The sequence below is a fragment of the Cervus canadensis genome, chromosome 19, assembly GCF_019320065.1.
Source record: "Cervus canadensis isolate Bull #8, Minnesota chromosome 19, ASM1932006v1, whole genome shotgun sequence".
In the NCBI taxonomy this organism is placed as follows: Eukaryota; Metazoa; Chordata; class Mammalia; order Artiodactyla; family Cervidae; genus Cervus; species Cervus canadensis.
The window spans coordinates 24864312-24887142 of NC_057404.1; the positions used below are offsets into that span (position 1 = coordinate 24864312).

At 38.7% G+C, this 22831-nt stretch overlaps 1 protein-coding gene and 1 pseudogene across 2 annotated transcripts in view; one reads left to right on the top strand and one right to left on the bottom strand.

The window, feature by feature from the left end:
- LOC122421997 overlaps positions 1–8673 on the top strand; it is a 30596-nt pseudogene extending 21923 nt beyond the window's left edge.
- Positions 1–22831, bottom strand: part of SLIT2 (slit guidance ligand 2) — a 383481-nt gene that overhangs the window by 243908 nt on the left and 116742 nt on the right. The window lies entirely within an intron of this gene.

Sequence of the window (22831 nt, forward strand, 5' to 3'; positions counted from 1 at the left end):
ATACAACAGATCTTCTCAGTGGGTACCCATCATCTTGGAGAATGACTCATTAGTCAGATCAAGTGAGTGAGTCATTCCCATCTCAGCAAGTTGGAATGTGGGATGCCCAAAATGAGATTCTCAGAAAGGAGAAGCAGCAGAAGCAGACTGGCTAGCAGAATGTGTGTAAAGACTTGGGAAATTATACTGCATTATAGAGAGCATTCCAACTTTTGATGATGTCTATTTATACCCATGACTTTTCTTGCTTTCATGGTCAGAGTATATCTCAGACCTTAAGATCTTTCAGGAAACATAGTACAAGATTCTAACTTGTTTTAAAACTGTAAAGCATATACATATAAAATTTGTTACCACCATTAAAATTACTAACAAGTGCAACAGTTTGGCTCAAGTTCATTAAATAATGGATGATTTAAACTTTTGGCTAGGATTTACTGATCTCCTTATGTGGCTATGTTGCAACATTATCTTTCAATGGTTGCTTTCTATTAATAATATTAAGCTTTTTTGGGGGGTGTTGTTTTCCTCCATTTATCAGACCACAACTCGGAATCAATTACTGAAATCCTTGGTGACACTCTTTGTCAATATAATTGCTGAGTTATCTGAAGATATAGAGTCTTATATCTTACTTTTAGTCAGTTTTGTATAATTTATGAGAAATAAATTTTATTTTAAGTATACAATTAAAGAGTTTTAACAAAAGTTTGTAGTCCTGTTGCCAATATACCTATCATAATGCAGAATTATTCCATTGTCCCCCAAAGTTCCCTCATAACCCTGGCTGTCAATTTCTCCCTGGGTCTTGACTGCTGGCAACTACTGATCTATTTACTGTACTTTTGCTTCTCCTAGAATACCATATAAAGAATATTGCAGCGTGGAGTCCTTTATGTCTCACTGCTCTCACTTGGCATGAGGTTTCTGAGAGTTGTTATAGGTACTAATAGCTCAGTACTTTTTATTGCTGAGAAGAATTCCATTGTCTATAGATACCACTACATTTGTTAAATCACAGTAACAGCTGATAAACAATAAGTTCTTTCCTACTGTTTGACTATTAATTAAACAGCTACACTGAATATTTGCATATAAATTTGTGTGTGGACAAAAATTCCATTTCTCTTGGAAAAAACATGAGAGTAGTAAGCAGTTTGCATATTGCAACCGTGACAAACCCAATTATTAGTTTGAATGCATTTTTTGATGATTCCTCAAGATTTTCTACCAAAATGAGAAAAACAATAACGTTAGAGAGTTCGCTTCTTCCTTACAAAGACATAGAATTTTTCCTTAGACTTACTGGTTTGGCTAGGATAGTCTATACAACATCAAATAGGAGTGGTCGGAGTGGACATACTTGATTTGCTCTTGAACTCAAGAGGAAAAGCATTTTACCATATTGGAGAATGATAACTGTAAGGTTTTTCAATGATGCCTTTTATAAGTTTGCAGAAATTCCCCTCTATTTCTAGCTTGCCAAGAGTTTCTACCATGGGTGAGTTCTAAATGTTAAATATTTTCCCTTTTTAAAAAATCTGCTAATATGTCAAACTGCAATGATTGATTTTTCAAAATTTAAAGCAAACCTGCATTCCTGGGATAAAACTGAGTTGTTCATGATGTATTACATTTTTTACTTATTGCTACAGTGATTACAATTTTTGAAAAGGGATATTGCATATATGTTCATGAGGGATACTGGATTACGTTTTTTTTTTTTTAGTAGAACTGTCTGATTTTATTATCACATGTTTTGGGAAGTAGTCTGTCTTTCCCCATTTTCTGAAAAGGTCTTTGTAGACTTGACATTATTTCTTCAATAAAGGCTGGTAGAATCTGCCAGTGAAGACATCTGGCTTTGGAGTTTTTTGTTTGTGTTTTGTCTGGTGGAGAGAATTTCTTTTTTAAATAGATGTTAATTTTTACGACAGGTCTCAGTACACAGCAAAACTGGACAGAAAAATACAGAGATTTCCCACATCCTCCTTGCCTCACACATACAAGCACAGGCTTCAGTGTTACCTCATTCTATTAAAGTTAAAAAAAACATTGAAAATCACATACTGATTTCATTTGGTCTGACACACTGTTTCCCTTTGCTCTCAATCTAAGGTTCACCTCAAGGGCCTTAGCAGCCATGGATTGGTTTCTGCTCCCAATGCATTTATTCCCTGATGTAGAATGTGGATATATGGCTATTGTCCTCAAAGGGGAGAAATGGTATCTATGGACGTTGGAGCAATCAAGCTTACATGCACCCCTACATGCTGTCAACAACGTGCTGGAAATTTGGTGCGTTCTTGGACGTCAAACCCTCAGGAGTGAGGGACTCACCACCTCACAAGTAATTACATTTAAAGCATTCCCACTCTTAAACCATTCATTTATGGGAGGATATATAAGTTCCCAGAGGCTGAAGAAGGAGTTGATTAGACAGTTATGTGCAATCAACACCAAAACCCAGGTAATCTGATTTCAAATAGCGTCAGAGTTCTTTATTTGTGGTCCTCAATAAGCTCTGGGTGTCACTGGTGGCTCCGATGTAAAGAATTTGCCTGCAATGCAGGATACCAGAGTTCAGTCCCTGGGTTGGGAAGATGCCCTGGAGAAAGAAATGGCAACCCATTCCAGTATTCTTGCCTGGAGAATCCCATGGACAGAGGAACCTGGCAGGCTACAGTCCATGGGATCACAAAGAGTCGGACACACCTGAGCGACTAACACACACGCACTTAGCTCTGAGAGTCTATAGGGATCCTGAGATCTTAAAGTTGGAAACAGTTTGAGATAGAATATGAAAAATGAAACACAGCTGACCTTTTAATCCTTGCCACTGTCCTATTTCTTCCTCAGAAATGTACAAAGTATAAAATAAAACTCTAAAATTAGACCCTTTTCAGGGTTAATTTGCAGATGTAACTGTAATGACCAGGTCATTAAAAAGATGAAAAATAAACTGAATAATCGTAGCAAAATATTCTTAAAATATAAATATTTTTCAGGCCTCTCTTTATATGCCAGGAAAAAGGAAATCAACAAAGCCATACGTGTTCACTGTCACAGAATCTGCATGTTTTAGTTGTTCACTAGTCTTTTGGACAGTCTCTCACATGCAATGACAGACTGCAGAACTTGAAGAACAGAGCTCTGATGCCACTTCTGCTCTAAGAATTATACAATGCATGTGTGTTCTACTATTAATCTACCTAAAATTTGAATGGGAAAAACATGATGAGCAACAAAAAAATGCTAGCTCCTCAAGCTAAAATTCTTAGAAATTACAACTAATTGTTTAATACCACTTATATACATACACATTTAGCCCTGTAACAACTGTTTCGCCATGTTTTATCACTCCATTTTTTCTAATTGGAACATCAATGATGATGCAAGCAGGGAAAAAAGCAATAGAAAAAAAGGCTAAATCTCAAATTTGACAACACCATATTGATGTCTGAAATGTTAACAGATTTCAACTCTGCGGCTTATTGACACAGAATTTTTAGATTTGGGCAGAAAAGTGATTGATGTATTGAGTGAACATAAACCCCGAGTTTATACTGTCACAGCTAAGAAACCATAAATCTTTCCAAGGTATTAATGCACGAAAATTGAGTAACAATTGAAGCTATGTCTCCTGTTTACTGTCTCTAGAAGAAACAGGAAAATAAGGAATGAAGCTGCAAAGGACAGGTTAAGGGGGAGAAAGGGAAAGAAAGGGGAGAGAGGAGACAGGAGGAAGGAATGCGAAGAATGAAACAGTGAAAGGGAGGACAGGAAAGGAACCACGGGAATGGGAAAGGAGACCTCAGTTAGCAAAAGACGCCATTTACCACCGGGAGGGGCAGCAGGAAATGACTGACTCTTCGGTAATAAAAAGGACTGACATGCTTAGGAAGAGGCTATTTCAGTGCTAAAGAACAGAGAAATGGCAGCCTAAATCAAAAGTCCAAATACAAAAAGTAGTTGGGGTGAAAATGAAAGCAATAGATTAAAGCATCATTTTATCCATTTCTTCTGTGAGCAATCCTTCTCTTCCCACAAATAATAAGCGAGTTGGGAAAGTAAATGTTGCTGAAGGCAACTGAGTCCCTGTGAGATGTAAGTGAAGTATGTGCCCTGACATCCTCTTACCCCCAAGGGGCTTAGGGGCCAGAAGGGTACCGCTGAGGTTACAAAGGTGGTAACAAAGGCCTCCTTAGCCAACTTTCCTGTCCCTCGCCTCTCCTCCTCTCAAAGTGAGATGGTTGGAACTGTTGATCTCTAAGTTCCATCATAGCTCAGAAAAATATAACTATGATTTTTAGTAAGAGGCAACTAAAAGTAGAAATGTATCTTCAATTTAAGAAGTGAAAAGATTAGCACATGATGAAAAAAAATGGGCTTTGACATTTTTCTCCTAAGTATCAAAAATATACCAAAACAGACCTTTGCATCTGGGCAATGATTGTTACCTGCCAAAGGGGGAGCTACTTCCATTCAAATTTCTTCCTTATTCTCGCCTATCTTGTCTAAACATTTAACTTTTATGCAACAGAAAATGAGCATCTTCTTCAAAAAATGAGCACTGTTATATATTCATTTGGAGAAGGAATTCTTGCCTGGAAAATCCATGGACAGAGGAGCCTGGTGGGTTACAGTCCATGGGGTTGCAAAGAGTCGGACGTGACTGAGCATGCACACGCATGCATTCATTTATGCCCCACTCCAATTCATTTGTTGAAGTCTTATTCTAGGTACTTCAGAGTATGACCTTATTGGGAAATAACATCGCCACAGATGTAACTAGTTAAGATGAGGTCATTAGGTTGGGCCCTAATCCAGCTTCCCTGGTAGCTCAGCTGGTAAAGAATCCACCTGTAATGCAGCAGGCCCAGTAGGAGCCTTAGGTCAGGAAGATCCGCTGGAGAACCCACTCCAGTATTCTTGGGCTTCCCTGGTGGGTCAGACGGTAAAGAATCCATCTGCAAGGCGGGAGACCTGGATTCGATTCCTGGGTTGGGAAGATCCCCTGGAGAAGGGAATGGCTACCCACTCCTGTATTCTGACCTGGAGAATCCCATGGACTGTATAGTCCACAGGGTTGCAAAGAGTCGGACATGACTGAGAGATTTTTACTTCACTAATCCAATATGATTAGCGTCCTTGTAAAATGGGGAAATTTAGACACAAGAGACATGCATCTAGGGAAGATAATACACCAAGAGATTCAGGGAGAAGACTGACCATCTATAAGGCAAGGAGAGAGGCCAGGAACAGATCCTTCTCTCACAGTCCCCAGAAAGAACCAACCTTGTAGGCACATTTCTTTTGGACTTCTGTTCTCCAGAACTGTGATGTAATAAACTTCCGTTGTTTAATCCACCCAGTTTGTGGTACTCTGACACTCACCCCTAGCAAACCAACAGAAGTACTCTCAAAGTACTTTCCTCTAAGCATCCTGCCTATATCAATACATATAATCTCACTGTATCTTCACAAGGTAGGTATTAGTCTAAAGCCCACTTTTACACAAATGGGGAAGCTGAGACACACAAAAGTGATGCTAAATTTCCTATTCCATAAGTGTCAGAGCCAGGATCCAAACACAGTCAGTTTACCTCAGAGCCCATGAGTTTAGTCACCATACCTACCGCCTCTCATAGAGAACAACTCCTAAGAGACAAACTCGGCCAGGTTTTGCTAATACTTCTTTGTTCTAGATGCTGCTCATTGTTTATCCTGCCAAAAACCTTCCTGCCTCAGATGGCTCCAGCCAACCACTCCATATCTTATTACCCTTCCTGGAATGGGCTGTGCATCTCCTATGCATACTCCAGAGAAGCACTTACTATATGGTATTATAACTGCTATTCAGTTGCTTGTTCCTCCCAGTAGATTTGCAGTCCTTGGAGCAACTGAATAGGGTCATTCATGGTCATTTTTTATATCTGTATAAAAAATGTCATTTTATATATTGGTTTACTTTTAAATCTTAGGAGTAAACCTAGCACATTGAAAGAATTCAATACATATTTGTCAAATGAGTAAATTACTGCTAAAGGCAGTCCTAAGGAATTCTGTTGGAGTTAACTTGAGGAGTTATACACACATACATATACCCATGTCTATTACATACACACATAAAAGCAATGGGCCTTCCCCAGTGGCTCAGATAGTAAAGAGTCTGCCTGCAATGAGGGAGACTCGGGTTCAATCCCTGAGTTGGGAAGATCCCCTGGAGAAGTAAATGACAAGAAGGAAATGACAGTCCAGTATTCCTGCCTGGAAAATCCCATGGACGGGGGAGCCTGGTGGGTTACAGTCCATGGGGTTGCAAAAGAGACAGATACAACCAAGTGACTAACACATATTAGCTATATGAAAAGAGAGACAAGATTTTAGAATGAATGACACCAAGGTATTAATACTGGTTATCATTAAACTTACATTTGAAACATTAAACACTTGACTTCCTTGAAAACTTTCCTTCAGAGAAATGGAATAGACTATTTGTAAAACACTGCATACACTAGAAAGTTAGGCAAAATTGGGGTTCATGTTACATATAATTGTAAACTGAAATCCAGGAGAGCTGATCCGATCGAAATCAACAACAGAATTAAAATCAGTGGCAAAAAATGGTTTTCTCGAGTGTGATAATAAAAGCAGGATTAGTTGATGTTTTTCTTCCAGCAATGAACATTTGGTTCTATCTTTCAGAAAGCTGCCAAACTAATTTTGATTATAAATTCCCTAGCAATTCTAAAATGCCATGGGAAGAGAGGTCAAAGACAGATGTGTTAGTTGAAAGAAGTGACTCAGGATTAGAAATGCTGCTTTGCATATAAATATAATGACATTTAGCATCCTGCACCTATTATTTACAAGAAACTGAGAATGGGAAAATAATATTTGTATATGTAGACACGCTCCCACAGTATATCCGTACCTAGTGGTTTCTTTAAAGGCAACTTGTAAGGTTTATAAAATAATATGCTTATCTCATTGTAGACACATTTTGAAAAATGGCATTTCAGAATAAAAGATATATAAGTTAAGAGATCGTTTCAAACTTTATATAGAGAAATACTACTCAACATCAATACGCTTGCTTCCAAGTTTGGTATTAAGATGCTTGACGTTGTGAATGGCCTTAAGCATCTCCTTTTCAATGCTTTGTTTAATCTTACCCAGTATTTGTAGATGTGTAAAACTGGGAGAGTAGACATACTGACAAGGATCATAAAAATGGAAAATAAAGATTTTTCTCTAGTTTAAAAGTCAAAATTTAGCAAGATCCATCCAGCAGTCATGTACGGATGTGAGAGTTGGATCATAAAGAAGGCAGAGCAACAAACAATTGACACTTTCAAACTGTGGTGCTGGAGAAGACTTTTGAGAGTCCGCTGGACTTCAAAGAGACCAAATCAGTCAATCCTAAAAGAAATCAGTTCTGAATACTCACTGGAAGGACTAATGCTGAAATTCCAATACTCTGTCTACCTGATGTGAAGAGTCAAGTCATTGGAAAAGACCCTGATGCTGGGAAAGACTGAAGGCAAAGGGAGACGGGGACGACAGATGATGAGATGGTTTAGATAGCATCAGTGATTCAGATGGATATGAATCTGAGCAAACTCAGGGAGACAGGGGAGGACAGAGGAGCCTGGTGTACCACAGTCCATGCAGTCGCAAAGAGTCAGACATGACTCAGCAACTGAACAACCCCATGCTATAGTACAGAGAAAAATATAAAAATTAGCAAAGACTACCCTGGTATGACTCCATTCTACACAGCTGTTCTCTGAACAGTAGTTGTTTATCTCTGCCCGCTTTCTCTTCCACATAATTGCACACCACCTGCCCGTGGAAGATTGGATAGACGTGGACATGAGCCCCCAAGGCCCCACAACTATCATCTTTGGTTGTGAACCAAAGGCTGACAAAGATTATCCCTTTAAGGTGGATAATGGTGAAAATGAGCATAGGTCCTCTTTAAGAATGATCAGTTTGGGGCTGGTTCAACAGACCAAGTGCACGCTGTTGAAGCAAGGGCAATGAATCACGGAGGCAGTCCAATTAAAGCAACACAGGCAACTTTGAAAACGTCTACATAGCCAACAGTTTCCCTGAGGGTCTCTGAAGTACCACCACCTGTGGTCCTGTGGTTGAAGCACAGGCCAGGGCCTCGGTGTATCAGGGGAGAGCACTTAGTAGCTGTGAAGGAAGATGCAGAGTCAGAAGGCGAAGGGGAGGAGGATGTGAATCTGGAAATCATGTCACAAAGTAAGTAAAACTTGCTGCTGAAGACAAAGATGGTGGTGATGATGAAGGTGATGATGGCCCTGATGATGAGTAAGCTGAAGGGAAAGTTCCAGTACAGAAATCTATTTGAGATACTCTGGCCAAAAGTGCACAGAAATCAAACCAGAATGGAAAAGACTCAAAAGCATCAATGCCAAGATCAAAAGGTCAAGACTCTTTCAAAAAAACAGGAAAAGACTCCTAAAACATGGGAGGACCTAGCTTTGTAGAACACATTAAGGCAAAAATGCAAGCAAGTGTAGAAAAAGAGGGTATCCTTCTCAAAGTGGAGGCCAAGTTCATCAGTTATGTGAACAATTGTATCCAGATGACTTATCAAGAGGCTATTTAGATCTATGGCAGTGGAGGAAGTCTATTTAAGAAAATAGTTTAAACTCTTTGTTAAAATCTTCCATCTTATTTCATCCCTGTAACAGTTGCTATCTGGCTGCCCTTGTCACAATGCAGAGTGAGAACTTTCCCTACCATGTCTGATAATGATGTTCAGGTTCCATTGCTAAGAATGTGTTGTCCAAAATGTGTTTTGTTGTTTTGTTTTTTTTTTTAGTTTTTGAAAATGGAACTCTACCCTTTGCTTGGTTTTCTAAGTATGTATGGAAATGTTATGATAAGACATAGTAGTAGTGGTGGTCAGACAAATGGAAATGAAGGAGAGACAAAAATATATATGTGAAGTAAACTCAGTTATGTATTAAAAAATTAGCTAAGATCATTCACACTTACAAATAGAACAATGTTGACTTGGGAAGTTAGAGAATCTAAAGAATGACTGTATTAAACTGTATTTCATCCTTTACTCTTTGGGTTTCTTTTCCACTCTAATTTTTATGAATTTAATGAGGCCTAAAAGAATGTCCAGTAATCATTCTAAAACCACAAACTCTGAAAGCAGATAAACCCAGGTCTGAGGCCAACTTCTGCCCTTTATGCACCATTTGACATCAAGCAAATTCCTCTCAACATATATTCTCCCATGTGTAGAATGGGAATAAAAATCAACCCATCCCCAGAACTGGTTTGAAGACTAAATGAAATTAGGCTTCCAAGTATCTGGCATAGTGGTGGTACAAATAAAGAATTCCCCTTAAGTATTAGACATTAAAAGACTGTAAAAGTGGCTTAAGAGTAAGATAGCTGGAACCCTTTTAGCCCACTCAAAGGAACAGAGTGATGATAACAGTGATGGAGAACTGGAATTTCTCTTTTTGCTAAAAATTTATGACACAGAATAGTTATTAATGAAACCTAAGTGGCTAGGTATGTTTTTCTGAGTTCTTCCTCATAATTTAAATAAGTAAATATGCCATCACCAGGCAAGTTAAGACACAGTATTTTTGTGAATCCATATATATGGAAAGTGGCCCCCAAACAACACTCATTGCCTATTCAGTGAATGAAAAATAATTTGTCACCCATCTCCTTTTGGTAAGGTACAAGGCTGGGTACCAATGAAAATCTCATGGGGTTTTTGAACCTCAGGTAAGCATTAGGGCAACAAACAATGATGTGCATCTGAACGGGCATAAAGTGCCATGGGAGATGGTCCAGGGAAGGGGTGGGGGCATCTTACAGAATCATTCTGGCAGCTCTTGAAGAAAAGATGAGGGAGGACAGCAGAGCAACCCTTATGACACCCCCATGTGGATGAAAAAAAAGTGTTCCTTTCTCAATACAGTCACATAAACGTATATTCTGTTGAAAAACATGCTTTGCTCTTTTTTCATAATAAATATACAAATGTGTGTGTGAATGTTAATGGATGTGAGTGGGTGTGTGTGGCAGGTGATCTCTGAGTCTGTGGAAATTTGTATGTGTGTGCATTTGAATGTTTATGCCACTGTGTGTGGTGTGTGCATGGCTGCGTGAGAATGGGTACGTGTTTGAGTGTGCCTGAATGGGAGGTTTCACTGACCTCTGAATGGCGCCCCTTAGATGTGTGCCTTGTGCATTCCAGAGCCTGCAAAACTGTAAGTGGCAGCTCCAAGAGGTGAGCCAACAAAAGGTTAGGAAGAACAAACAAGAAACTATGTCATCCCAAAATAACTGAAGACGGTCTTTGCTAGAGGTGCAGATTTGTTGATAGAAAAGTAATACTATTTGAAAGGTATTTATGAAAGTGATGCCTAGTGACTTGATCATTAAGAGGATGCTGAGGTGGCATCGAGTTTAGGATAGTAAATAAATAAATATCATTTATCATGCATGTGTTTTCTCCAAATCTCCAAAATTTACCCATGGGAGTTGGAACTGCCTCCATGTTACAGGAAATGTAGAAAGTTCACTTGCTCAAGATTACAACACTAATAAATGTTGACACTGGTATTTGAATCTAGATCAGTCCAATTTCAAAACAGATGCTTGTAGTCACTGTCAGAGCTATTCATCAAGGTTGTGAATTCAGGAAATATATAGTAGTTCGAGGGGAAAGAAAAAGAAATATCTTTCACTCCTGCTAACTTTGGGATGCCTGTGCAGGTCTAAATGAAACTGTCCAAGAAAGCTGAGGATTTCAATCTTGGAACCACTTAAAGTCTAGAATTAAAACTCCTGACTCAGCAAATCGTATTGCTGGTCCCAGGCACATACTCATCTAAAAAACGTGTATCATGAATGCACAGAGGAGTGTTATTTAGGAAAGCTGTACCTTCATAAAATGCTTATTCTTCCTGTGTATGTTAGCTTATTTCATTAGACGCACTGAATGACTCAGAAAGGATAAGAATTATTAGGCTAGAAATGCAAGGACAAAAAAGAATGTTTTAATTTTCAAAACAGAATTTTTGAGTTTACTCCAGCCAATGTTTGTGGAAAGAGAAAGGAGTTTTCTACATTTTGAAAGCTCTCTGTCACAGATGAAGAATGAAACCTGGTCAACAGAGATCATCTAGTTTTAGTTGCAGATATGATGTTAGGCAGTGGCTCTCAAACTTTGACAGACATCACAATCACCGGGAGGGCACGCTGAAACCCAGCTTCCAGGTCCCTTCCCTAGATGTTCTGATTCAGCGACTGGGGTTAGGGCTGGAGAATTTTCATTCCTAGCAATTTCTCCTATGATGTGGTATTGCTAGTACAGAGTACTCAGAATCATTCACTTAAGAAAAGTCTTCTTGTTCCTGGCACCTGCCTATACAAAATAGAAAACCTTTCAAGGAAAGAAGAACAGAGATCTGGAAGGGACATAAAAGTGAAAGTGTTACTCAGTCATGTCCAACTCTTTGTGACCCCATGGACTACAGCCTGCCAGGCTCCTCTGTCCATGGGGTTCTCCAGGCAAGAATACTGGGGTGGGTAGCTATTCCCTTCTCCCGGAGATCTTCCTGATTCAGGGATGGAACCTGAGTCTCCTGAGCTGCAGGCAGATTCTTTACCAGAAGGGACAAAACTAGGCTGAAAATGATACACAAGTACCATAAAAGAAGATACCAAAGTTCTTCAGCCAAGAAAGCAGAACCTCAACATACAGTCACCTGCACTGTCCCAGGTATAGTGACAGGGGCAGGCTGAGAACGGACTGGTGCTTTACTTCTTTTTATATCCAGCGCGATGCAAAAGCAGTGAAGCAGGAGAGGGAGAGGGACAGGGAGGACTGTGCGCAGATGCATCTGAGATAGCATTACAGCTTTCTGGTCTGGGATCGCTGTGCACGAAACCCAGTCCATCCTGTGTGCCTGGAAAAGACGAAACACGTCAAGAAGAAGGGCAGGCAAAGAGTGGTCAATCCAAAGATTCTAGAGATTGGGGGTTAGCAAACACTTTCTTAAAACTGATTGAACAGGGAGACTTCCCTGGCAGTCCAGTGGTTAAGACTCTATGCTGCCCATGCAAGGGGTATGGATTCCATCCCCCCAAAACAAACAAATAAATGATAAAATAAAATTGAGTTAACACTGGTTTATAACATTAAATATTTCAGGTGTACATTATATTTCAACTTCTGTATTCATAGTGCGCTCACCACCAAGGACACAGAAGCCTAGCGTGCTCCAGTTCATGGGGTTGCAAAGAGCCAGACACAACTTCATGGCTGAACAACAGCAAAAATTCCCTTATTGTGTGTTCACCACCAAAGGTTTAGTTTCCATCAGTCATCATATAGATGACCTGCTTTACCCATATCACCTTCCCCCAATCCTCTTCCACTTTGGTAACCACTAATCACCCCCCTTCCCCTTTAGTAACCAAAAATTTGTTCTCTGTATCTAGGTGTTTGTTTTTGCTTTCTGTTTTTTGTTGTATTTCACACATGAGTAAAATCACTCAGCATTTGTCTTTCTCATCTGAGTCATTTCACTTAAAAAACAGCATCCACTAGCTCCATCCACATTGTCACAAATTGCAGAATTTCATCTTTTTTATGGCTCAGTAGAATGCCCTTGTGTGTGCATGTATCTATACATATAACACAGCTTCTTCATCTATTCATATGTAGATGGACATTTAGGCTGTTTCCGTATCTTGGCTATCGTAAATAATGATGGAATGAACACAGATGCACAGGTGCCTACATTTCTTTGAATTAATGTTTTTGTATTTTTCAAAGAAATGCCTAGAAGTGGAATATCTGGATCATATGGTAGTTCTACTTTTAATTTTTTTTTTAAGAACTGCCACACTATTGTCCATAATGGCTGCACCAAAGAACATAACCAACAGCAGTATATAAGAATTCTCTTTTCTCCACATCTCTAACATTTGTTCTTGTCTTTTGGACAACAATCATTATAAAGTTCATGAAGTGATACCTCATTGTGGTTTTGATTTTCACTTCCCTAATAATTTGTGGTACTGAACATCTTCCCACGTGCTACACTGGCCATCTGTATATCCTTTTTGGAAAAACGCCTATTTAGGTCTCAAGCCAATTTTTCAAATAAGTTGTTTGTTTTGTCGTAGTTGAGTTGTGTAAGTTCTTTATATTTTTTAGATATTAACCCCTTATTGGATATGAGTTGCAAATATCTTCTCCCATTTGGTAGATTATCTTTTTCATCTTGCTTTCCCTGGAAAGGCTTTATTTTTTTCTTAATATCTAAAAGATAACTTTACTGCATAGTACTTTCTTGGCTGATATTTTTTATCATTCAATATTTTGATTATGTCATTCCATTCGCTGTTGGCATGCTGAGTTTCTGCTGAAAAATATGCTGATAGCTTAATGGGGGCTCCTTTGTAGGTTACTGTCTTTCTTTCCTGTTGGCCTTTAATATTCTTTCTTTGTCACTGACTTGTGACAATTTTAATACGTCTTAGAGGTTTTTTTTTTTTTTTTTTTGCATTGAGATAATTAAGGGTCCTCTTGGCTTCATGAACTTGTATAATGCAGTTCCTACCCAAGGTCTGAGAAGTTCTCAGCTATCATTTCTTTAAATAAACTCTCTGCACCCTTCTCCCTCTCCATTATCTTTATGCTGCCTTTCCTAATGGAGTCAAATAGTTCTCATAAAATTTCCTCATTTAAAAAAAGAGCTCAGTCAGCTCTCCTCTTCCACCTATATCATTTTCATATTTGTATCTTCAAGCTCACTAATTCTCTCTTCCATATGATCTTCTCTATTTACAGTGTTTTCTAGGGCATTCTTCATCTCACTTATTGAATTCTTTAGCTCCAAATTTCTGTTTTGTTCTTTTTTAGATTTTCAGTCTTCTTGGCAGAATATCCCTTCTGCTCACCGATTTTATGTTTGCACTCATTGAACTTCCTTTTTGAGTTTTCTTGTAGCTTGTTAAGTTTCTTCGAAACAACTATTTTGAATTCTCTATCAGTTAGACTGCAACATAACATGACTTTTAAGTTTGGTTGTTGGAGAACTTTGATTATCACTTTGTAATACTGTGTTACTGTCGTTTTTCATGATGCTTGATGAGTTGTTCCTCTGCCAGCATACTTGAAGTAGCAAACATCTTTCTTATTCAGGCAAAGCTTTTTTAAAAAAAGTTTTACTGGAGTACAGTTGCTTTACAATGTTTTGTTAATTTCTACAGTACAGCAAAGTGAATCAGCTATACTTACATATCGTGATCCTGCTCAGTCGCTAAATCATGTCTGACTCTTAGGACCCTATGGACTGTAGCCCACCAGGCCCACTTGTCCATGGAATTTCCCAGACAAGAATACTGGGGTGGGTTGCCATTTCCTCCTCCAAGGGGTCTTCCCTACTGAAACACTGAACCTGCATCTCCTGCATTGGCAGGCGGATTCCTTACCAGTGAGCTACCTGCAAGCCCATAGGTATACATATATCTCTTCTTTTTTGGATTTCCTTCCCATTTTTTAGTTTGATTCTAACAATCCCATAGGTTGGTTATTATAAGTTTTTCTTTTATTTTTCAGTAGGTGGCGCTATAGCACAAGATTTTGATTTCTCCTCTCTGAGCAGTCTCATAGATTTGAGAACCAGCACTTTACATCTCTAACGCCTCCTCCAGACATGTTGCCAGTGCCCTCCGCGCTGCTGCTCCTGCCTTTAGGGTCACTGATGCCTTGCTGTTGCCTACTGCCAGTGTCGTTGCCTCTGGCATTGCCGCTGGGCTTATTGTGCTTGCACCACAACAGGGGGAGGGGAGGATGGGAAGAGCCAGAATTGCAGGTGCTGGCTCAGACAATAAATAGTCTGCCCGCAGTATAGGAGACCCAGGTTCCATTCCTGGGTTGGGAAGATACCCTGGAAGAGGGCATGGCAACCCGCTCCAGTATCCTGGCTGAGAGAATCCCACGGACAGAGGAGCCTGGTGGGCTGCAGTACCTGGGGTCGCAGAGTCAGACAGGACTGAGGGATAAGGGATGAACACCTTCACTTTCTTCTTCTTTCAGGGTTGCTGGGTTTCTGGGTACCACTGCCTCAAGCAGGGGGCCCAGAGTTACGTGTGTTGCTGCAACTGGAGGAACGGGGGGCAGGGGGCGGGGCGGGAGGGGTCACAGGTCCTGCCATCACTGATGCCTGGTTCCTTGAGATCCCTGAGGCTGCTGAGGCTGGGAAGCTGGAATCATGGGCCCTGCTGCCTCTGCTGCTTCTGGCTTCTCTGGGGCTGCAGGCACAGCGAGAGCTGGGGGGCCAAAACTGCAGGCACCACTTTAGCTGTTCTCGGCTCTGCCTCCTCCTGGTGTTCGGTCCACCATCTTCAGATACACAAACATGCAGATCGCCCCAGCATCCTGGTGTGAGGAATAGAGAAGCCTTTGCTGAGATGTGTATGTTTTACTAGGTGTAGACTGAGAGGAAGAGATACAGAGAGCACAGCCTCTCCTACTGCCACGATGCTGACCTTCCTCTAGGCAAACGTTTTCTGAAAAGGGCCAGATGGTAAATGTTTGAGGTGCTGTGCAATCTTTGTAGAAAAGCCTACCCTATGTTGCTGTAGAACAAAAACAGACATAGATAATGCATACGTGGATTGGTGTGGCTGGAGTTTGCCCCACAGCAGCTGGATTTTGTTTGCATGCTGTAGTTTGCCAACCCCTGCTATACACTATGGGGATCTCAAAATTCAGTAGCAAAGGAACCTACTTTCAAGCCTATATCAGCTTTACCATCCTCAAATGGCCAGACCTTGGTGGAAAAGAACATAAGATATTTGGGGACAATACAAGGCGTCCTCTCAAGACAATATTAGACAATACCTCTGACCCCAGAGAAATCCAAGAGGACAAACACAACACAGAAAATAGAAGCACCTTGCTCTTGTTATAGGACCTGGGAATTTAGCCCTTCTCTCAGCTCAGAAGGTAAAGAATCAGAAGGTAAAAACCTGGGTTCAATCCCTGTGTTGGGAAGAACCCCTGGAGAAGGGAACGGCAACCCACTCCAGTATTCTTGCCTGGAGAATTCCATGGACAGAAGAGCCTGGTGGGCTACAGTCCATGGGATCGTTCAGAATTGGACACGACCGATTAACTTTCACTTCACTCAGGGCCAATTTGGGAAGAAAACAGGAGTGCAGATTCGTTGAGAGAAGACACCTTCTTGATATGGAATGGGAACTTCAAATTGACTAAGGACTTAGCCAACTGCAATTGAATTCATCTGAAAGAGACCAATATAAACCAAAGGTGGCTGAAATAAATTTGTTTAGCAAAGTTACTTTCTCCATCAGTGCAGACAGAATGTAGTTACTGACAAATAAAACAGAATACTGTTTTTGTATATCTGAGTGTCATGTGTAAATCCCCATCACATTATAGAAGAAAAAAATTCACTTTTGGTATCCTATAGATTCACAGGGGACCTCCTAAAATTGGGAGTCAAGATATAAAACACTTCCTCTGAACAAACGATGTCAAATGTAAAGTTTCCCTTAATTCCTCATATTTACTACTCTCAGAGCACCTATCAAATTTTTTCATGAGCATTGTTTTTACTTGTTTATATTCCTGCCACTGGATCAAATGCCTCAATTGTAAGAACTACTTAAAAGGAGTTTTCCAGATCCCCCCAAAAGACTCAGGGCACAGAGTAGGTGTTTGAATTTTATGTTGCATTTATTTAAATTTATTTTACTTGACTAGAATTAAATGTATTGCTGTGAAACATCCTTATTAACTTGGTCTAGTGGCATATTTTGAGCACAACATTATAGAGAGATTGTTGTGGTTTACCACAAATACTTATAATTATTGTCGATTACCTTAAAAAAGTCAGAAATTGTGTTCAGACATTTCTCTTTCTAGCAGGCTACTGTGAACCTTAATCTGAGTCAGTCTGTTAAATTTCTAGTTTTAGAAATTCTCTTGCATCTCTCCTTCCATCCCACCCCTTGCCTACTCTATCTTTTTCTATCTCATCGCACCATTTAAAAAAAAATCAGAAAAACACTACACTACAGAGCTGGATTATATAAGTGGTTTTGGCTTCACTAAAGAGTCCCATTAAAAGTTGCTCAGCTTCAAGAATCAGGTTTAAAGAACTACATAAAGTATGGACACAGAATCTGTCAAGTAAGACTTCTTATTGAATACAACTATCAAGTTTTCAAGAATGGAAAGAAGAGAGAAAGTGAGAAAAAAGGAGTAGCACTGTTGGCCTTCCTTTGCAAACCCATCAATCTTCAAAAGAAAACCAAGAGGCATGCTTCTACAGGCAGACCCACTGAAATAAGTTCCAAGGCTTATCACCCCTGTAAGAACGGACTGAAAGAACCCAGCTTTAGGAAGCTTTGCTGACAGGCTCAGCATGCTTTCTGGAGACACAATGACTCGGTGCCGCAGTGACAAAGAGGCAACCCCGCTTCAAGTTCATCCTTTCCTTACCCCCAACACTGAGAGCAAAGCCAGGAGGGCAATGACAGTGAACGTCTCAGAAATCTTTAATAAACTGAGTTATTCCAGGCAAATGGAAAAAAATCAGGAGAAATAAATGGTACAATCTTTCACCCCACAACTCTTCTGAATCAATCAACAGGGTAACAGAAATAAAATGTGTAAATATAAACTTGTTTTATTTGGAATTACATGCTTTTGTTTAGGATGTTTTCTGAGAGGCCTAAAGATGTTTCAAATGCCTCTTTATTTGGTTTAAAATAAATAGGGCTAAACATATGAATTCATTTCCTTAAATTTCTTATTTCCATAGAGTGGAATACACCACTATGCAGTTTTCTAAGAAGCTGTAAGGAAGCAAATGGTTCCCTGAATATATTCTACTTGGTATGTCATCACCTGTAATTTTCTCTATAAGATTAACATTTTCTTTAATTATAGAGGAAAAACATCTCAATTACCTTCACTAAAAGTGTATTTACCTTCCACTTGGTGCCTTAGCCTTGAGGAGGTACTCAATATATATTTGCTGAAAGGGCAACTGGTGAGATAGCATATTTTTTGGATGTGATTCTGGGTTGAAATTTCTTGTTTTTTAAAAAATTGAACGACTTATCTACTGGGAATTCAAATGGTTTCAAAATATAGAACGGCATTGTAGGATCTAAATACAGCTTTTGAGACACTGAAACGCTACCTGGCTTTCTCCTCTCTTCCTATAGATCAGCTCAGTTCTTATCCTAATTTTCCTTTCATTTCTTCAAATACTTACTGAGCGCCTACTTACTTTGTCAGAGGCGTACACTTGGAAAAAAAAAAAAAAAAAAGGAAAAATAGCAGCTATTATTTTGCCTGCACAAGATTTCTCCCCAACATCACCTAAGATTGTGGTGGGACTACCAATTACAGTCCTCTCTACCCATGGGTCACCAGAATGGTCACATGACCTAGGCTTAGCCTATAGTAACACTCGATTCTCCTCTGCTGGGTTTAGTTAAAGGGTAGAAATGGGGTAAATCAAGGCCAGTCATATGTCTTCCAAAAACATTTGATAAATGTATTTGTGAGCGAGAGGGGCTCCCTGACTCTGTTACAATGAAAACAGTTCAGTTCAGTCACTCAACTTGTGTCCAACTCTTTGCGACCCCATGGACTGAAGCATGCCAGGCTTTCCTATCCATCACCAACTCACAGAGCTTGCTCAAATTCATGTCCATCAAGTCAGTGATGCCATCCAACCATCTCATCCTCTGTTGTCCCCTTCTCCTCCTGCCTTCAATCCCTCCCAGCATCAGGGTCTTTTCCAATGAGTCAGTTCTTCACATCAGGTGGTCAAAGTATGGGAGCTTCAGCTTCAGCATCAGTCCTTCCAATGAATATTCAGGACTGATTAAAAACCAGGTACATTAAGAGCCACAGACAGCTATCTTTTACACAATGTGTTGAGAACTTATTTATAAATGAAGGAAAACAGAGGAAAGTAGAATAAAGAATGAGAGAGAGAGGAGGAGAGAAAAGGAGAATAGGGAAGCAAAGAAGGGTGGGAAGGTGGATGGATAAGTTTGAGAACAAGAATAGACACAGATGATAATAAAATGCACATCATTTCAGCCTTTGGATCCAGATAAACCAGCAAATCCTGGACTTGCATGTTAAATGAATCAGTGAATTATGGAACAAGTTAGCTGAAAAAAATTTTTGAAACTTGCAACTGAGTCATATAGTCTTCAACTTGAAGATTAAGACACAGCTGCACATAGCTAGTTACAGGTATTCTGCCTTGTATTATGAAGATTAAAATGCGATATTCCATAGGAAAATATAAAGAACCTCCGCCAGAAATGGGACAAAAGATGTGGAAGAAAGGCACAGGAGAGAGGACAGAAAGAGCATTCCAAGTGGAGGGATAAACGTGAGCGAAAGGCATGGGGCAGAGTGTTCATTCAGTGACCCAGTGCTCACTTGCATCTTCTCCTCCTTAGCTGTTTTCCAGGTAAGGGCACCCTTGACACAGCTCTGGAAGATGAAATGTGAGCCAAAGATTGCTGGGCTGGGTTTCTATTTTATTGAAACCAAACCAAACAGAAAAACAGAAGCTGACACAGTTCTTTAATATTGCTCCTTTCCACTTAACAATATTCATTGCTTGGAATATGGAAGAAAAGTTGGAGATCCGGCAGCCACATTGTGAATATAAGGTGCAAAGTCAGCATACTAAAGTTGGTGTGGCAGAGAGGCAGAAAGGGCCTGGGTCTCTTGACTCAGTGCTGAGGAGTTACAATAGCCCTTAACTGCCTATCTGCCTCTTGACTTTTCTTATACAAATACCAACAGTTTAAGACTCGGCAAATTACATGCTGTGTTACATGAATCATTCTTAACTAATATAGGGATGTTAGAAATAACAGAACATACATGAGAAAAAATCAGAACTGGTATCCAGCAGCTAAACAAAACACTTATAGGAGGTACAAATGTATGTTCTGAATAGATGATATACCATGATGAACCTGTTGTTAAATAATTTTGAGAATCACCACTCAGAAGAACAAAATTTAGTTAACTGGGGGGTATGAAGCAGTGAGAATTCAATTTGGAAACTTCACCTGGAATAGATTGTGGAGAATGTGAACTATAATTCTAAGGAGGACAATTTTATTTAGTAAAGAAAATATACAATTACATACATATGTAAGTGAAACATGCTATATAAAGAGTAAATTAAGTGCAATATTGAGAACAATTCTTAGAAATTCTCTGTAGTTAGGATGTAAACCAGAAGGAACATCACAACTAACAGTTTGATTTTGTGACCTCCCAGTACCTCAATTCACTGCCTGAAAGTTTATTTTAAAACTTTAGAGTATTTGGGCTATAAAAGTCATAGTCTGGAATCAGTTATTAAATCATTGAAAACACCTGGCTCCTCACAAAAGTTATTTGCTTGCATTGGCTAATTTACATATGTGAGTGAGATAAAATGAAGCTCAAGTTTTTCTCAAAATAACCTTCAGAATAGAAAAATGCCTTACATGAAACAATTTTAAATGTAATTACACAAAATGGCAGTTATGATATTAAGCATAAAATTAAAGAAAACTGGAAACTAGAAGGCAAATTTTAATAAGATGGATACTGTCTGAATTTTAGACTATACAACTTGGTTTGATTTAAGAATTTTTAGATTTTCTTATTCCTAATTATCTGCTAACATCATAAACTGGACACTTAAGCTTTCTCTTCCTCTTTGCAGCGAATAGTTAGTTGAATGAATATTCCAGCTATCCTGAAATGCAGATCCTTTTTGTTTCAATGATTTGAATCATTATTGAAAATGAACACTGCTAACAAGCCTAAGTGCAGGTGGGCAGGATCCATGAAGCTGGCTTCCCTGATGCATTATTGAATTTGCAAACACTCCATGGGGCACTAATGCTCCATCCTGGAATTTCTCTAAGTGTAAAGTCTGCTTTCAGAATAAATCATTTGTGTACAAGCTGACCACCATAACACCCTGATGAATGAGAGCAAAGATCAGCTTTCCCTTCCTCATTCCTTTCAAGTTGAAAAATCAATGGAAGATGGCCTTTCTGATCTGATTTTTCTGACATATATACAATAACTTTCCTCATTGCTAACTTAAAATAGAAAGAGGGAAACACTAATTCAAAATACTTGTGCAAATTTTCAAGCAAAAACAGTTTTTCCTCTGCCTTCTCCAATTCAATCAGCAATCTTTTCAAAGACAGAAATATTTTGGCTCATTAAAAACATTACTCTATAATGATCTGTTCTCTTATAATTTGTTGTTGGAAAATACATGCTACCTAGATTTTATTGATCAGGATTTATGTTTAAATATTCCCTTTCTGGATCCTTATGGAAGTGAGTGATTTTCTTATTCATAAAGCTTTAAGACAGCACAGGAAGTCTGTGTATCTCTTCATAGATTTCTTTCTTTTTTTTTCACAAAGACTGAGGGACACAGTCTTTGTGGAAGACGTTTCATTTTATTGACTGCAGCTTTATAATATTATTATTGCTATCATTAACTTACTACAGATTTCCAAAAGAACTCTGATTAAGAATATATTGCTGTGCTGTAAGAATCTACCCAAACTGAAAACCCAGTGGAAAACAGGTGTCCTACTTTTACATATCACCATGGGACAGAAAGGAAACCCAAGGACAGAAACAAGCAAAAGTAAACACAAAAATTCTCTCTAGTTATTCTTCTGCAGAAATAATTATGGTAAGGGAGACACAATACTATCATTTATTAATAAGTTATCAGTGATATATCTTTGTTTTCTTCTGTTTTCAAAATGGCATTCAAAATGACTTAATCGTAATTTTTTATTTTTTTACTGCATATGTGAAAGATTATACACATGTTTCAAATTAAGAAAATGACATAAATCCCAAATATCTATATTCTCTTATTTTAATGTCATGATTATCCACTCTATATTTTTTTGAGATTCACTGTAAGTTACCCACTTAATAACATATTTTTATTTAGACATCTGAAGCTGAACCTAGTTCTAGGGTTTATTTTTATTTTATTGATTTTTTTATCAAGGTTTGATCTACCATAAATGCTGTTATTTTTTTCAGTATTTGAAGGTGTACTTAACCTAAGACCAAGTCCCAAGGCAATTTCTAAACATTAAACTTCCCTTTTAAATAAAATATTCCTCTTAGAAAATAAATTCTTAGAGGAAACATTTTAATATTAAGAAAGAACACTGTCAATATTTAAGTTCCGTAACAGAAGTGTGTGGTTAATATAAATAAATTTATAAAAATTAAACAGATAAACCAAATCTTCAGGATTATGTTACAGGAAAAATATATTTGTGCATATATATTCTACATATAGCTTTAGATATAAAAGTATCTGTTTTTAAGAGAATGTATGCATTGATGGGGACTTAAAAATACACAAAATTTTACAAAAACAAAATACTAAGAAATAAACCATAACATTCTCAGAATATAAAAATTAACTGAAATGCATATAACTCACATCAAAATTAGGGTAATCTGTAAATCTGATGAGAGTATTAAACTGTGCAAAACAAGCTATTCCTCTTTTTACCCTCAAATCCTCAGGATCCAGGAAAGGTTTTCTATCACAGCCCAGCACTGTTCAAGCATCCAATACCCTTATTTCATTCCCTTGAGATTTTGTAATCTTGTTCCTCTCCTCTCTGCCTTCAACCACCCGCAAATCCTGGACTCCAGGCCCCACTGCAAGTT